The sequence below is a fragment of the Pleurodeles waltl genome, chromosome 7 (assembly GCF_031143425.1).
Source record: "Pleurodeles waltl isolate 20211129_DDA chromosome 7, aPleWal1.hap1.20221129, whole genome shotgun sequence".
NCBI classification, from domain to species: domain Eukaryota; kingdom Metazoa; phylum Chordata; class Amphibia; order Caudata; family Salamandridae; genus Pleurodeles; species Pleurodeles waltl.
In genome coordinates this window covers 1407148412-1407166634 of record NC_090446.1, presented here as the reverse complement: position 1 = coordinate 1407166634, position 18223 = coordinate 1407148412, and the positions used below count along the sequence as shown (strand labels likewise).

The 18223-nt window shown below is 47.1% G+C and overlaps 1 protein-coding gene across 2 annotated transcripts in view; it reads left to right on the top strand.

Annotated features, from left to right (window-relative positions):
* LOC138246419 (G protein-activated inward rectifier potassium channel 4-like) overlaps window positions 1-18223 on the top strand; it is a 311193-nt gene that overhangs the window by 180237 nt on the left and 112733 nt on the right. Inside the window, exon 3 of one of the 2 annotated variants that reach the window (XM_069201023.1) lies at window positions 1628-1761. The exons of the other annotated variant lie outside the window; for it this stretch is intronic. The gene's annotated coding sequence lies outside the window, so the exon portion shown is untranslated. The remainder of the gene's footprint in view (window positions 1-1627; window positions 1762-18223) is intronic. 2 annotated transcript variants of the gene reach the window in all.

The following is an 18223-nucleotide window of genomic DNA, read 5'->3' as shown; positions in this document are numbered from 1 at the left end:
TTCTGAGGCTCTACTGAGTTTTTTGAACCTTTCTTTATGGGAAGTTCTGCTTTGATCGATAACTAATATTTGGCTCTGAAGCTTTATGCTTTAACCTCTCTATTTGGAGCTTTTTATGGGTTCTGGCTGTCACCTTTTTCTTGTTCTCCCCAAAACCATCCTTAGTCTTAGAAAAGGGATTCTTTCCTTTATGGAAGATCCTTAATGAACTTATTCTGATATTGATTGCTTATTTTGACTTATCAATTAATGATTGATATTGATGACATCATATGCTGACTTCAATAAAGATGCACTATTAAAAAGACTGATAAAGCTTTGGAACTCACACCGACTCTCATTATTGACTGAAAAAATAAAGACATGATTATTTAATTGATGCACAGCTCCTAGTTAATCTCATAAAGCGTCAAAGGTCCATTGGAGTAAGATGCTGAGATCTCTACCTGAGGAGTCGTTAAGCTTTACCTCATAAACCAGTATTTGAATGAAATCCACACTCCTGCAAGACAAAGAAAGGATATCTCACCCTCTGAGTCAGCCCTTTGTTCTTGGGTTTGAGCAGCCTTCCAGAAATAGGCATCACCATTGCCTGCATCTACATCTTCGAAGATATGGAAGAAATCCAGCCTCTCCTCATGTTTCTTACCCTAAAATGAGTAATGGTGGCTTCTGGAAGAGCAATTTCTGTGTTCCACAGCTTCTGTCTTCAGGAGACACACTTAGCAAGGACCTTGGAATAATTACCTGAGTCAGAGAGGTTCAACATCATAAATACCCTGGCCTAGCTAACCTCCAATCTCTCCCTGCAGAAATGCAGGCAAAGCAAACAGAATGGGTAGTGTGCCCCTTCAGGATGCCCCTTCAGGATGGGGAACAAATCCTGAAAGTGGTAGATAGAGGAGACAGGGAAAGGATTTTTCAGGCTTGGCCGCATGGTGCCTGTGTGTACCTTAGTAGCTGGTATAGGGGAAAAGAGGTGGGGCAGTGCGGGGGGACAATAATAAAGAAAATAAAAGAACTTACCTGCCTCCAGACGCCTTGCCGCTCTTCTGCTCCTTTGCTAGTGCACTTGCTGAGACTCCCAGACTCCCCTATGGCCAATCCAGACGCTTCTCTCATGCTGGTAATAGTATTACCCAGCATGAGAGACATGAAGGATTCTGAGCAGGCTAGTTTGGCATCCCACAGGGGCTTGAAGCCTGTGCCTGCTGTTCTCCACCCGGCAACGTAGCTCGCGTTGGAGAGATATCAGTGCACATCAGTTTGGCCATCCTAAGACAACTGGCCAAACTAACATATGTACTTGCAGCAGTGCCTACCACTCCCCCTCCATGCTTGCTGCATTGCTGGCGTGAGGATGGCCCCGCCCCCAAGACTCGGCTGCCAGCAGAGAAATGAAATGATAATATAACTGTTTTATTATAATTTTATTTTTTCAAGTTTGAATCTCTTGGCTGGGGGGAGACGCTCCTCTGCCATAACGGAGGAGATGCTGCTGTGTGTGTAGGAAAACATATCTCACTCACATAGTGGGGAACAGGGCGAGGAGAGGGTGTGAAGAAATGTCTGCCTTATTCTCAATAGTGAAAGGCTTTATTTTTATATTTTTATTTTCTCTCTACAGGTTTCTCGTGGAGGGCATATGACCCGTTCCTGTGAACCGATGTGCTACGATGTCAGGTGCATGCACTAGAGCCAAGGCCCGGGCCCTTGAGCTGATGATCAAGGGGGTGTGTTCCAGAGAAGGGCGAACGGCAGGTACTGTCAACAGAAACTCGAGGCAGATTTCCAAATATGCCGAACGTGATAGAGAAAGCTCCAATTCCACGTGCAATTTCCCTTTTGTCTGAGAAATACTCGCAATAGGAGGTATTTACAAGCTGACCAAACCTGTGAGTTGCAGGTTTCACACACAGAACTACTAAATGCACAATACTGGCGCCTACACCCGCCTAGCTATTGGTTATGTAGACTAGTTTATAAACCATTTCATTTTTTAATGCATGGTAGGATACAACTTTTCTTTTGTTCAATTAGGGTTTGGTTTAGTTTGCGTAGCAAGATTGGCCTGAAAGCACTAAGGAAATAAAGTAACTGTTAGGATTTATGTTCTCGAGGGGCCTCTGTCACTTCTGACAGCTTCCAGAGTTTAGAAACAGCAGGCACAGGAGGCTTTGAGAAACAGAAAAAGAGGGAGGGAGGAGGGGTGGAGACAAAGCAGTCACAGAATGAATAGAGAGAGATGAGAGAAGGAGGAAAAAAGGACAAAAAGACAGGGTCGGACTGGAGAACGAAAAGTAGTCCACGTGAAAATACTTAAACCAGCCCATCTCTTTCCCTCAGTTGAATCTCCCACATTCTCAGTTTTCTCCCTCTGATTGCTTTCCCTTTACCCTTTTGCTTTGCAGTTTTATATAGCGCAAACTCGACCTGAAGGTATTAGAACGCTTTACATGAGCACCAGTTACGTTACAAAAGGACAAGTACTTCTTTGGTAGGCACAGGGAGATTAAGTGATTGCCCAGAATCATAGGATCACAGGATGTTGAGTGGATGCCGAGGCTCGAGCCTGGCTTTCCTGCTCCAAAGTCAGCAGCTCTGGCCGTTAGGCCACATCCTTTCCCCATCTCTATCTATTTCTCTTGAAAACTCCAGTGCCTACTGCAATTATCCTGGGGCAGCTGAAAAAAGTAATAGAGTTCCCCATTCCCCTCCCCTCTCTCCCACCGCCCTTCCCCCCTCGACACCTCGTCCATTCCCCTAACACCTAAAAAGCACCCTTCAAGGGCGCCAGCTGAAGGGGGAAATGTTTGGTGGATTAAAAGGCCTCCCTAGACCTAGAGAGAGAATAGATGGAAAGGGAAGGCTTGAGCAAGGAGAGGGGGGGGCTGGTTGAGCATTTTTGCCAGAGTTGCATTTGGTTCCCGATCTGGGCCTGCTTCCCATGTACACCAAGACACCTCAGATAAACACACATCATTGCTGGTTATTGCGAAAGTAACGCTGTTAACCAGAGAAAGCCGGCTGATGGCTGAGAAGTATTAAAAGAAAAGAAAAAACACAGACAAGGGTAAGGGAGCAGCAGGCTTCCCTAAACATCCCTTTAGGAGTGTACTTGCTGGAAAACATATGTCAGATTATGATGGACAGAAATATCCTCTTAAAAAATATTGTGGGGTAAATATTGAGAACCAAAATATTGTGACGGTAAGTATAGATTTACCATTGTTAAATCCACATCGACACGCCTTGATTATTTATATATATACATGTTGCAAATTACCTTTCTACAGTGTCACCCCCAAACATTTTGCCTTCCTCCTTCTCTTTTTCTGACCTAATTTTTGCTGGCTTTAGGACTCTGCGCACTTTATCACTGCTAACCAGTGCTAAAGTGCATATGGTCTCTCCCTAAAACATGGTGACATTGCTCATACCCAATTGGCATATTTAGTTTACTTGTAAGTCCCTACAAAGTGCACTACATGTCCCCAAGGCCTGTAAATTAAATACTACTAGTGGGCCTGCAGCCCTGGTTGTGTCACCCACATAAGAAGCCCTTAACCATGTCTCAGGCCTGCCACTGCAAGGCCTGTGTGTGCAGTTTCACTGCCACTTCGACTTGGCATTTAAAAGTACTTGCCAAGCCTTAAACTCCCCTTTTCTACATATGTCACCCCAAGGTAGGCCCTAGGTAACCTATAGGGCAGGGTGCTATGTAGGTAAAAGGCAGGACATGTGCCTGTGTAGTTTATATGTCTTGGTAGGTTAAAACTCCTACATTTGTTTTCCACTACTGTGAGGCTTGCTCCTTTCATAGGATAGCATTAGGGCTACCCACATTGACTGTTTGAGTGGTAGATTTTGATCTGAAAGGGGTAACCAGGTCATGTTTAGTATGGCCAGGATGGTAATAGAAACTCCTTCTTATTGGTGAAGTTGGATTTAATATTGCTATTCTAGAAATGCCACATTTAGAAAGTGAGCATTTCTCTACCCTCAAATCCTTCTGTGCCTTACAGCCTGTCTCCAATCCACATCTTGCTGGGCTGGTTGACAGCTCCCTTGTGCATTTCTCCCGGACAACCACAAACACAGGATGCTCAGTCACACCTGCACACATCTGCATAATGAATGGGTCTTCCTGGGCTGGAAAGGGGGGGTGGCCTGACACTTACATTTGAAACGACAGTGGCCTGCCCTTACTCAATTGACTGCCAAACCCCCTACTGGGACCCTGGCAGACAGGGTTGTACTAAAAGGGAACCTTGTGCACTTCTAAGCCACTCTTTGAAGTCTCCCCCACTACAAAGGCACATTTGGATATATAAACTGGGTCCCTGACCCTACCAACTCAGACACTTCTTGACAAGATACCTCCTGGGAAAGAAACTCTGAACCAGAACCTGCAACCTGCTAAGAGAAGTTGCCTGGCTGTCCAAAGGACTCACCTGACTGCTTTTCTGTAAAGGGCTGCTGCCTTGCTGTTGCCTTACTGCCTTGCTGCCCTCTGACTCTGCCGAGAAGTGCTCTTGAAGGGCTTGGATTGAGCTTGCCTCTGTTTCCTGAAGTCTCAGGGCCAAAAAGACTTCATCTCTTCAAAGAATTCCTTGTGTGGCGAAAATCAACGCACAGCCTGCCAGAATCGATGCACAGCCTGCCCTGCAGTGAGAAAATCCCCCACAAATTCGACGTACGGCCCACCAGATCGACGCATCGCTGAGCCGGAATGATGCAGTCCGACTTCCTGCAAAAGGAATCAATGCAGCACCTGCGGTGCGACAGAAATTTCCCTGCATCGCCCACCGGATCGACGCAGCTCCTGTGACTCCGTCCTGGACTTCTCCGCATCGTCCCCAAGGCGTCCAAATACCCCGCAACCTGAAGAGGATCCAAGCCTGCTCGCCAGAAATTGACACACAGCCCTTGCTGCATGGAAAAGCATTTACGCATGGTCTGTGTGCGCCAGAGAAACCAACGCACACCTCCCCATTTTCCACACATCTACTCCTCTGTGGTCCCGTGCGGATAATTTAGACGCAAACCAGGTACTTTGTGCTTGCAAGAGACCATTGTTGCTTTTAAGAACTTAAACCTCATCTTATCATTACAAAAGTGATATTTCAACTTGTACTTATCAAATCTTGATCGTTTTGGCCTTAATCTACTCAGATAAATATTCTATATATTTCTAAACCTGTTTGGTGTTTTTTTGTGGTGTTTGCACTGTGTTATTGCATGATTTATTGCACAAATACTTTACACATTGCCTTCTAAGTTGAGCCTGACTGCTCAGTGTCAAGCTACCAGAGGGTGGGCACAGGATAATTTGGATTGTGTGTGACCTACCCTCACTAGAGTGAGGGTCCTTGCTTGGACAGGGGTTAACCTGACTGCCAACCAAAGACCCCATTTCTAACTATATATAAAGAGGGGTGGGTGGTGGGATGCTGTTTTACTGTTGGAAGAGCCATGTCTTAAGGTGTTTTCGGAAAGACAGGAGGCCCTGGGTCTTGTGGAGGTTGGTGGGGAGGGAGTTCCAGGTTTTGGGGGCGAGGTAGGAGAAGGACCTGCCTCCTGAGGTGGTGCGTTGGATGCGGGGAACTGTGGCGAGGTCGGCGGAGCAGAGGTGGGGGGTGGGGATGTGGAAGTTCACTCTTTCGTTGAGGTAGGCTGGTCCAGTGTTGTGGAGGGATTTGTGTGCGTGGATAAGGACTTTGAAGATTACCCTTTTGTCAATAGGAAGCCAGTGGAGGGATATGAGGTGGGCGGAGATGAGTTCATGGCATGGGAGGTTCAGGATGAGGCGTGCGGCTGCGTTTTGGATCCTCTGGAGTTTCTGCCGAAGCTTGACTGTGGTGCCAGCGTAGAGGGCGTTTCCGTAGTCCAGCCTGCTGCTGACGAGTGCATGGGTGACGGTCTTTCTAGTTTCTATGGTTATCCATTTGAAGGTTTTCCGCAGCATGCGAAGGGTGTTGAAGCAGGAGGAAGTGATCGAGTTGATTTGCTGGGTCATGGAGAGAGAAGAGTCTAAGATGACGCTGAGGTTGCGTGCGTGGGTGGTGGGTGTTGGTGGTGGTCCTAGGGTGGTGGGCCACCAGGAGTCATCCCATATTGTTTTGTTGGGGCCGAAGATGATAATTTCGGTTTTGTTGGAGTTTAGTTTGAGGTGGCTTGCTGTCATCCATTTGGCGGTGTCTAGGAGTCTGGCGTGGAGGTTGGTCTTGGCGGTGGTGGGGTTCCTGGTGAGGGAGATGACGAGCTGGGTGTCGTCTGCATAGGATATGATGGTGATTCCGTGTGGGTGGAGGATGTTGGCGAGCGAGGCCATGTAAATGTTGAAGAGGGTGGGGCTAAGGGAGGACCCTTGGGGAACTCCGCAGATGATCTTGGTAGCTGGAGATTGGAAGGGAGGGAGGCGGACTCTTGGTCGTTTCAGCTAGGAAGGAGGCGAGCCACTCCAGGGCCTTGTGTCAGATTCCTGCGTTGTAGAGGCGTGTACGGAGTATTTGGTGGCAGACAGTGTCGAAGGCTGCGGAGAGGTCCAGGAGGATGAGTGCGACAGTCTCACTTTTGTCGACTCTGGTTCTGATGTCGTCAGTGCAGGCGATGGGGGCGGTCTCAGTGCTGTGGTTCTTGCGGAATCCAGACTGGGAGGCGTCGAGTGGGTTGTTCTCCTCTAGGAAGTCAGACAGGCGGGCGTTCACTAACTTCTTAGCGACCTTGGCGGGGAAGGGGAGAAGAGAGATAGGGCGGTAGTTTGTGAGGTCATCAGGGTTTGCTTTGGGTTTTTTCAGGAGTGCAGTTACTTCTGCGTGCTTTCAGGAGTCTGGGAAGGTGGCGCCATCGAAGGAGCTGTTGATTACGGTGCAGAGTTTGGGGACGATGGTTGGGCTGGCCTTGTTGAAATTGCGGTGGGGGCAGGGGTCCGAGGGGGAGCCTGAGTGGATGGAGTTAATGGTTACTTCGGTTTCTTCGCCGCTGGTGGGGGCCCAGGTGTGTAGTAGGTTGAGGAGGGGGGTGTTGTTGTTGGTCGTGTCGATGTTGGAGGTGGTGGGTGTTGGTGGTGAAGCTGTTGTGTATGTCTAAGATATTGAAGTGGAAGTGGTTGGAGAGGGAGTTGCAGAGGTTCTGTGTGTGAGTGGGGTCGATGTTGCAGGATTTGGGTTTTGTGAGCTCTTTGATGATGGTAAAGAGTTCCTTGCTGTTATGTGATTTACTGTCTATGCGTTCCTTGTAGTAAGCCCTTTTGGTGGTCCTTATGAGTTGGTGGTGTTTGCGTATGGTGGTTTTGAGGGTGGAGAAGTTAGTCATTGAGTGTTCCTGGCGTCAAGCTTTTTTCTGTTTTGCAACATTCATGCTTGGAGACTTGGAGTTCAGTGGTGAACCAAGTGGCGTTCTTGATGTTGCGGGTGGTGATGTTTCTTCTAAGAGGGGCGAGTGAGTCTGCGCAGGTTGTAATCCATTGTGTGAGGTTATGGGCAGCAATGTTGGGGTCGTTGGTGTTGGGCGGTGTTTTGTGCAAGCTGGGCGTTCAGGTGTTCTGCGGGAATCTTGTCCCACATGCGGTAGGGTGTGGTGGTGGTGTGTGGGGGGTTTCGAGAAGGAGAAATGGACGCAGTGGTGGTCGGTCCAGTGGAGTTTGGTGGTGTGTGTGAAGGTTATGTGGTTGCTGGAGGTGAAAATCGCATCTAGTATGTGTCCTGCTGAGTGGGTGGGTGATGTGACTAGTTGCTTGAGTGCTAGGTTTGTGAGGTTGTCTAGTAGGTATGTGGAGTTGTGGCTGTGGTGGTTCTCCAGGTGAAAGTTGATGTCACCAAGAAGGATGTAGTCTGTGGAAGTGAGGGCGTGGGGGCTGATGGTATCAGCGATGGCGTCACAGAATGGGGGTGAGGTCCTGGTGGTCTGCAAATTAGGGTTCCTCTGAGGGTGGTATTGGCGTTTATGTGAATGAGGAAGTGCAGGTGTTCTGCGCTGTCAAGGGTGTTGAGTGTGTTGGTGGTGATCTTTATGGTGTTTTTATGTACAATGGCAATGCCACCTCTTGGTTTGTTTAGACGATCTCTACAATGGATTTTGTAGCCTTCTGGGATGGCTATGGCTATGTTGGGCTCAGATGAGGGATTCATCCAAGTTTCTGTGAGGAAGGCAATGTCCTGGGAGTGTGATGTGATCAGGTCCCAGAGTTCGATGACATGTTTGTGTATGGAGTGGGTGTTTAGGGGTATGCAGTTAAGGTGATTGCGGGGGCTGTTGTTGTAGTGGTGCATGATGAAGTTGTTGAGGGGATGTTGGTGTTGATGTATGTTGTGGTAGTGTTGTTGTAGAGCTTTTTGGCATTGTTGTGGGGCTTTTTGGGGTTGGCGTGGAGCATGTGGGTGTTTTTGGTGTTGTGGTGTGTGATGGTGTTGCTGTCCGGGGTGTAAGTGTTGTGCGTTGGGGTATTGTTGTTGTAGAGCATGCTAGCTTTGTTGTGGGGTGTGTTGGGGTTGGCGTGGGGTGTGAGGGTGTTTAAGGTGTTTGTGGGGGTGCTGGAGAACCGGCAAGCATAGCATGTAAAAGGTCCATATGTGTGCTTGGGGTTGGCTTGGGGGCAGGTGGGGTGTAGACCTGGGTTGAGGGCGTGTAGTGTGGTGGCTGAGTAGTGTTGTCTGGGGGGGGTAGGGTTGAGAAGACCAGGGGGACCGGCGCTGAGCACGGTCCAGGTGCGGACGGGCGCAGACAGGCTTGCCTCCAGTGCACCCGCTGTGCGCGACCCGCCATTAAGAGGGGGAGGTGGGAGGGAGGAGCAGCTGGGAGGCAAAGGACCAATGGTTGCGCTAGGGCGGCGGGCCGCAGTGAACGCAGCAGCAGGGGTGGGAGAGCGGGGAGAGCTGGCTGAGCTTGGTCGGGAATGAAAACCGGCACAGAAAATGAAAACGGGCCAAAAACTAAGGCACAAATGTTATTTTAGCGTTATGGTGAAACGAAAAAACAGTTATACACAATGAGAAAGCTAAAAAGAAATCAAAGATACTGTGAGCCTAGCACTAGGCACCAGAAATGAGGCGCAGGCGGGTGCCTGCGGGAGGTGGAGGGCCTTGAACTGCTTCTATCGGCAGACGGCGGGGTCAGGGGCACGGAGGCAGGCTGGTGGAGCCAAAGTGGACTCCTGGCCAAGAATCGGTCAGGGGTCACACAGGGCTCCGCGCAGCAGGCGCCATTTAGAGGGGTAGGTGGGAGGGAGGAGCAGCTGGGAGGTGGGAGACGAGGGACCAATGGGTGCGCGAGGGGGGGGGGCGGGGCAGCAGGGGACGCAGCAACAGGGGTGGGAGAGCGGGGAGAGCTGGCTGAGCTGGGTCAGGAACGAAAACCAGCACAGAAAACGAAAACGGGCAAAAAACAAAGGCACAAATGTTATTTTAGCATTATGGTGAAATTAAAAAACAGTTATACACAACGAGAAAGCTAAAAACAAAGCAAAGATACCGTGAGCCTACCACTAGGCACCAGGGATGAGGCGCAGGCGGGTGCCTGCGGGTGGTGGAGGGCCTCGAACTGCTTCTATCGGCAGACGGCGGGGTCAGGGGCACAGAGGCAGGCTGGTGGAGCCAAAGTGGACTCCTGGCCAAGAATCGGTCAGGGGTCACACAGGGCTCCGCGCAGCAGCTGCCATTAAGATGGGAAAGTGGGAGGGAGGAGCAGCTAGGAGGTGGGAGGCGAGGGACCAATGGGTGTGCGAGAGGGTGGGGCCGTGGGGGACGCAGGGGCGGGAGAGCGGGGAGAGCTGGCTGAGCTGGGTCAGGAACGAAAACCGGCACAGAAAACGAAAACGGGCAAAAAACAAAGGCACAAATGTTATTTTAGCATTACGGTGAAACGAAAAAACAGTTATACACAACGAGAAAGCTAAAAACAAAGCAAAGATTCCGTGAGCCTACCACTAGGCACCAGGGATGAGGCGTAGGCGGGTACCTGCGGGTGGTGGAGGGCCTCAAACTGCTTCTATCGGCAGACGGCGGGGTCAGGGGTACGGAGGCAGGCTGGTGGAGCCAAAGTGGACTCCTGGCCAAAAATCAGTGCATGTACTCCTTCCTACCCACACTTCTGTTAGCATGTACCCATCCTGCACCTAACCTCATCTACACCTTTCCCTGCCCACACTTCTATCAGATCAACCTCATCTGCCAGCCTGCACCTCTCCCTGCCTGCACCACTCCAAGTCTGCACACATCCCACACCTATCCCTACTGCACCTACTACCCGCTTGTGCCTCCTTCCCTGCACCCATTCCAGTCCTAGCTCTTTCTTGTCGCACCTCTGTCAGGTCAACCTTATCCTGTCAGCCTGCACCTCCACCTGTCCTCACCTCTACCTCTCCATACATCCACAGACGTCATATTGGGGTCACCAGGGGTCGCAGCTGCGGCACCTAACTTGCCTTTGCACTTCCTGACACTGCCCATGCTACCCTTCTCCTAGAAGATTGCTAAAGTAGTGTCAGGAATGCTAAACTGGGCTTTCCTGAGCTTTTTTCTTTTAATTATTTATGTTTAACTCCCAGCCAACATAAACATGTTCCATACCATAAAAAAATATTCATCAGTGAAACTACACTGCATTGAAACAATATGCTACCATTTGTGACCTTTGGGGCATGGGCTGAGCTGCGTTTGCAACATGCATCACAGTGGTTAATTAGAAATCACAAAACCTGCAACAAAATTTATTGTTGTTGATTGAGAAGGCCTGGCAAAAGGTGCCCCCTTGCCTCTTGCTGTCTCTGGACATGTCAGGGAAGAGGGGAAATACAGCAGAGAGCAGAGGGAAAATAAGTGTTAAGAGTGGAATGAGGGAGCAGCAAAAGGACCAGAAAAGAGGAAGAAGACAGAACAGATAGGTGAGATGCAGAAGCAAAAGTGTGTGTGTGAGAGAGAGAGAAAACTAAATAACTGAGAGAAATGGAAAGATTAAGTGATATATGTTGGAGAGATTGACAGGTGTGAGAGAGACAAGAGAGAAGTTTAAGACAGGTGAAAAAAAGAGACAGCTGGCAGGTGGCAGATTTACGTTAAAGAAATGAAAGACAAGAGGCATTTGGCAAAACAGGAACAGTTTATGTCATTAAACGAAGCAGCCGTGAGAGCTCAGTTACAGAGTCAGGGTCTATTGACCGTTTCTCAAAGTTACAGAGTTCTGAGCACCCTTACATACAGTTTTTGAAGGGTTATAAAACAATTCTATACATTCTTTGCAGAAAGGAATCCGGGCCTATTTATGGAGCCGTAAATCTGATTATCTGATAAAGTGCTCAGGTGAGTTTCGACTTTACATGGACATGATGTGGGCCAGTAGGTAACATGTCCAGATGACTGACATGAGGAGCGCATGATTACTGTGTGTTGTGTTCTAATTGGCTGAGTGTTCCTGACTTCATCTGGCATTAACTTTTATGGTGTTTTGGGAAAGCGCACCCCTCCATCAAAATCTATTTTATTGGGGGCCAATCTCCTATGACTATTGTGGTGTAGTTGCCTATCTGAGGGATCAAACTAGGTTTTTCCTGATTGAGCGATTGTCTACGGGCTATGTGTCACCCCACCTGGGACCTGTCAATCAGTTGCTTCATGCCTAGGTCACAGAGCTTGCCTGACCACGTATTTCTGACTCAGAGTTGATGAGGAGGTCACATCGGATGTAATCAACAGTAGTAATGTGAGTTTGTTATAGGCACCCATATGGCGTACGTTGCCAGCATTTTTATTTCTATCAACAAGGGAAAGGCAGAGGTATGACAGACAGATGGGAAAGATATAGCGATTAAGAGATGTATGTTGGAGAGATAGTGGCAGACAGGTGTGGGAGAAAGAGAGACAAGAGAGAAGTTTAAGACATAGTAGAGAAAAAAACAGCTGACAGGCGGTGGGAAAGACAGATGTGGCAGGCATATAAATGAGAAAGGTGCAGTAGAGATATAGAGGGGAGACGGGTGTGAGAAAAGGATTAAAAAGAGAGAAGCCAGAAATACACTGCAGAGAGAAGACAGGGTGTGAAAGTGGCATCTAAGAGATAGGTGAGGACTAATGAATAGGAGACAGTTTACAGAGATGGAGAGTAGGAGGCAGGTATAAGAAAGGTGATTTAGAAAGACTGGTGTAAAAGAACTAGGAGAGAGACAGAGCGAAAGAGGGGATACAGGTGAGAGAGAGGGAATAGAAACAACTGAGTGGCGAGAGAATTGACATGTGAGAAATAATTCATAAAGAGACCACGGACAGAGGAAGAAATAAACTAGAGAGGTAACAGGCAGATGAGAGAGAGGTGGGTAAAGGGACTGACGCAATGTACATGATATAGAGAGAGAGGTGAGAAAGGGAAAGAGATGGGTGAGGAAGTGAGAGGTTTGAAACAAGTGGGATAAGAAACAAGGAGTCAGGAGAGACAGACAGGTAAAAAAGACAATTCAGAGAAAGGGTAAAAGGGGGAGAGACAGTGGGAAAGACTTTGTTAAGAGAGATAGTATGGCATTGGTGAAAGGGAACAGAGAAATTGATGTGATACATTACAAAGAGGGAGACAGGTGAAAGAGTGAGGGCTGATAAAGGGATAGCAGATTAGATACAAATAGCTGGTAGGGGTAAAGAAGGCTGATAAGTGAGAAGTAGATGACAAACAGCTGCAAGAGAGGGGAGAGAGGAGAGAGCAGAAACAGAAATGAAACAAGTCGCGAGAGAGCTAAGGGAAAGATGTGGGTGCTTTGATAAAGAGGCAGATGTCACATCCACTAGCCCTGGGATTTTGGTGAATTGACGTCCATGCATACTTCTTTCTGACTGTAACTGTACCTGCCCATAACTGTCCCTCTCTGAACTTCTCCTTGCTTGCATCTTTCCCTGAGCACACTTCCCCCTGCTAATACAACTGTGTTTGCTGGGCTGTAGAGAGCCCTGTGCGCATGTGTGTTTGGCCGGCCCGAGACGGCCAGCCAAACACACATGCACTCTGAGGGGGAGTGCAGGGGGAGTGCTGAGCACACCCTCCCAGTATCCCCCCTCAGAGCACATCAGCCCCATGGTCGCGCCCCTTTACAAGGAAACAATAACAACCACTGTTTGTTATCGTTTCCTTGTAAAGGTTTTGCTGCTGGCGGGGGCGACGCTCCTTCGCCCTCATGGAGGAGCTGCCCCTGCCTGGACTTCTCCCTTACCCTATCCCCAGTGCCGGATTAAACCCTGTGGAGGCCCCTAGGCAGTCGAAATGTCGGGGCCCCTGGCAAAAGATCTCCTAATAAGTTTTTAATGATACCAACCAACAATTTTAATAAACCACTTTTACTACATAAAACGAAACATTGCATGTACGTAGTTTGCAACATTTTTTTTATAAACTAGCAGCTGACAGAAGATGAGCTTTTAAGAGACAAACTGTTATGTGAATCTGATGTCTATGGTTTATGTACTTTAAGTTGTTAATGGGTACATTACATGAATTAAGTATTTTCTCTATAGAGTCTTTAATGTAAAGTTTTTGTTTATTTGCCTTGATAAAAAATGTTTCCGTCTTTTAGAACAATTTAATAAAGCTTGATTGTAATTTTCTTTCAAGGTCAAATCAGTATTATTTTGATCCTTTGTCGCTGGGCCCTTAGAAGAAAAGGGACCCATAGGCCGCTGCCTACTTTGCCTACTTGGTAATCCCATCTTTTCCAGTCTGCACCCAGGCCATACCTCTCCCTAACCGTCATACCTCTCCATGTCTATATCTCCTTTATCATAACTCTCCCTGCGCCCGTATCTCTCCCTGCAGAACATCTTGCAGAATGCACTTAGACGGCCACTCTCCCTACCCTTGCCTCTCTGTCCACACCCATTTCTGTTCCTGCCCACACCTGCCCTATGCTGAATCTCAATTCACATCTCTGGTTCTACACCCACCTCACACACCGCCTTGCCCGCAGTAGTGCCTGCTATCTATGCCAGCCTCTTTTTCTGCTCATACCTCTTCCAAACTCACTCTGTCCCCTTCTCCCTATTTGCAACCCTTGCTCTCCACACCTCTCCCTGCCCATGCTTCTGCCAACCTGTATCTCTTCCTGTCTACGTCTCTCTTGCAATCCCCCCACCTTGGTCGCACCTCTCCCAGCGTGCACGCAGCTCACGCGTCTCTCTGCTCACACTTCTTCCTGGCCAAACCTCTCCTTACCCAGACGTTTGCTCGCCCATACTTGTGCGTTACAGTATATATAAGCATACATTATTTAGACATCCGCATTGGCAACACCAAGAGTTCTTGCTGATAAATGAAGAAGCGAGCCAGGTTTTGCAGTTTGCTTGTTTCCAATACGTTTTTCCCCTAAAGCCTGTCATCCTAAAAAAATGCAAATTTTTGACCCTAGATATCAGTTTTGATTTTTGTTAAATAAACAAATTTTCCTCCAAACCTCATGTCGTTTTTTTAAATAATAGCTTTGCGTCAATCACTGCTTTTCATTGTTGCTAGGTAAGCTAATGTCATGCCTCCAAACACAAACGTAATTTTCTGAAAATACACACTTTTTATCACAGCAAACTACCGACTTTCCATGATTACTAAACACACAAATTCCCTTTGTCCCCAAATAGAAGAGAGTTGTTTTTTCAAATGTAATATATGTTCATATTAGCGGTGTCTAAATAGCAGTTTGGTATTTCAGTCAATTACTCTCCTTTACTACTGCCCCACAAGTCCAGAAACTGCCTGCCTCTTTACCGCCCTCATATGCTCAGGATCAAACTCACACTCATGCTTAATGTGTAGCTCCAACATCTGCCAGTGGTAGTCAGAATACCACCAGGGATTCACCTATATGGATTTTTCACTGTATGACTCGGACGGTGAATATATGCCGGAGAGGCCTATCATATGTCATGAATGGTCAACTCATGCCATAGCCGATGACAACATGTAAGAAATGCGTCCTTCTACTACAGATGGCTTTAATATGCCACAGAGGCCACCAGAGCCATGGATGCTAATTGTATATCAGGGATGTCCACCATATGGCAAGGATGGATACCCATCCCAGGATTATTCACAGTTTGTCAGCAATAATCATTGGATGTCAAGAATGACCAACAGAAATTTAGTATGCTGATTATGTCCAAAGAATGGCCATTATATGCAGGGATTTGCGCCACAAACCACTGAAAACCTCAGTAGTATTTGCTAATAAAGACCACCATGGATTGCTAAAAGATGGTGGAGGTAGTCATGAGATATTTATAATGACCATTAAGTGCCAAGAGGGATACCGTATGCTGGAGTTGATTACCAGATGCAAGAAATGGCCACCAGATACTTTGGATACCTTCTGCCACAAAGGACTATCAAAGATGTCTGATGCGTAACATATGCAGGTATCATCTATATAAACAAACACATTCCCATACACACATAAAGACAAACACATACTCTGAGCCATAGATATGCTCTGACACATTGATAGCTTGCCAGATAGACGCACACCCCAATCAGAAAACCATTGACCTACGTAGACACTTGATTAGCCCTCCTAGTTTCCCAGTCACTTACCGCCCAGCTCGTGGTCTGTTCAGTTTCTACACGCTGCTCTCTTGCACTTCATTAGGGTCATTATTTATGGGGTGGGGGGTAGGAAGAGGAGCACGGCTATACGATGTGGTGATGCAAAATGTTTCTGGTCCCTTCAATCTGCAACTCTCTGATTTGCTATGTCTAGAGCCGGGGCGCTATTTGTGCCATGTCCGAGCCTAGAACATACGTACGGAGGCAAAATGCATGGGGCATTCCAGGGATTTTGGAGAGGGTGGCATTCGCTACTACCAATAAGGTGTTAAGACAGTAACTTGGGAATAATGTTATTTTCATCACCCTTGGCACTCGTAAATTGATGTCTATATCCTTTCCATCAACTTACTAGCAGTGGAAGCAGGAGGCTCTTGGGGGCCTTTCCAAAAGCCCTAATGGGCTAGCCTCCTCTACCACAGTGGCATTCTGTCACGATCAAGTGATGCACCACTCCGCGCGTGCCCAGATCTTTATCAGCATGTCATTTATAGCTACACTTCTATAACCCGACTGCATCTTTTTGACTTGGTTTCAATGTAGCCTTCGGAGGATCCATGCAAATTCTAAACCACACAAAAAACTGAAAGAATGTTTGGTACTGACAGACCCAAGAATAGTCTTTGTGATACTTGTACCCAAGCGAGGGGAGTGTGTTTCATGTAGATCATGTATAGTTCAACTTCTGCACCATGAATATACAATATCCTCATTTCATTGGTGCAGGCCCTTTCAAACTTCTGTGCCTTCATCTTCTCCGTTATGGCTTTCGGCATTGGCTGCCATTGCGTATGCCAGGGCATTGGCAGACTAAATGAAGCCGCTGATGTCGCAGTAGTCCAAGGGCCATTATCTGATTCATTGTCATATTAACATGAGTTATTGCTTCGGAATACCTAGGCTAGTATGGAAATGTGAACACAGAGATTGAAAATCAGAATATAACAAATTATACAGTATCCAGTTTTGAGGTCATCCCCATAGCAAAATATCACAATCTGTCATGCCTCTTGGAAGCTGCAAAGGGCAAACAGGTCAAACTGTCAACACCTTGAATGCCAACTGCAGGTTTTTTTATAGAAAACCAAACCTGCTGAAATAGGTCTTTTTAAAAGATATCCATTAATGTATTTAGTCCTGCAGCGACCAATGTGTTTATGCGTTAAAGATCAGGGGCTGGGCTGGCCTGTAGAGTGAACTGTGGAAGTCTGCTGCCAACCTTTGTTACTTCCCAGAATACCACTACACCAGCTACTTCTACATTGAGATGTCTGCATAGAACTAAGACTATGGAGGCAAAGTATTAGCCAATGTTACTGGCTACTAATCCATACCTACCTCATTACCAATGCTTCTACATTGTACCTTAGCGTAATTCCTACCACACATTTACATACACGCCACCCTATGTCTCACGGTGCCCCCCACCCTAGCCGTAACCCTAAACCTAGAGCTTTACCTAGCCCTAAATCCTACCTTAACTCTTGAGGTTTCCTAACCCAACTATGATAATGCAACCATTACTCCTAATTCAAATATTAAACCTAAAAATATCCTGTCCCTAAGAATTACCATATCACCCTAAGTCAGTACCAAGCAGTGCCAAGGTACTGTTGTTAATGCAAATGCCATTTGATAGTGATGTGCTATGTTGTAACAAGTGAATAATGTTCTAATGTTCAATATAAATGTACATTGATGTAGTGTATTTGTGCCACCCAGAATCGTTCTAGGTTTCTGCGAGCATACAGGTGATTTTCCAGAGAGGGCAAGAATTGTTTGGGCAAGCAGACCGGTGTCCCACCAAGAGATGTGTCTCCGAGGTAGAGAACAAGTATAGAAAGCAGTGCTTAATTTGAGCCGGTGGTTTCCGGTTCGGGACACAACACTTATTTTTGAAGACCGGCACTTATTTTTCTGCGTCAGGTAATTACTGCGAGCAGAAGACACAAATGGGAAAGGGAGCAAAAAAAAGACGGAAAAGCCTCACAAAGAGAGAAAGCAGTAAACTGCAAGAGTGAACTGAAGGGGCAGGGAATGACTGTAAACGGATTAAAAGGGCCCGAGATGACGTCAGGATTATGCCACCTCAGTATTCTGTGCTCGCACATTTGAATGCAGCAGCCGCCTGTTTCAGAGGAGAGCTTTGAGCACCAGCACGTTTTTATTTACAAATTAACCACTGGTGGAAAGAATAGAACATTGACACTCTACTCCTTAATCAAACTGAAGTGTGACATCCTCTGCGGTAGGGTAGAACATAAGTGTTAGAAATGGGGGTTTTGGTTGGCAGTCACGTTACCCCCTGTCCAAGCAAGAAACCTCACTCTAGTCAGGGTAAGTCACACACAATCCAAATTATCCTGTGCCCACCCTCTGGTAGCTTGGCACTGAGCAGACAGCCTTAACTTAGAAGGCAATGTGTAAAGTATTTGTGCAATAAATCATACAATAACACAATATAGCACCACAAAAAAAACACCACACAGTGTTTAGAAAAATATATAATATTTATCTGGGTATTTGCAGGTCAAAAACGATCAAAGATGCAATATGAATTTGTAAAGATATCACTGAAAAGTGATATAAAGTGTCTTAAGTCTTTAAAAAGTAAACAAAGTCTCTTTCAAGCACAAAGTACCTGGTTTGGAGTGGAAAA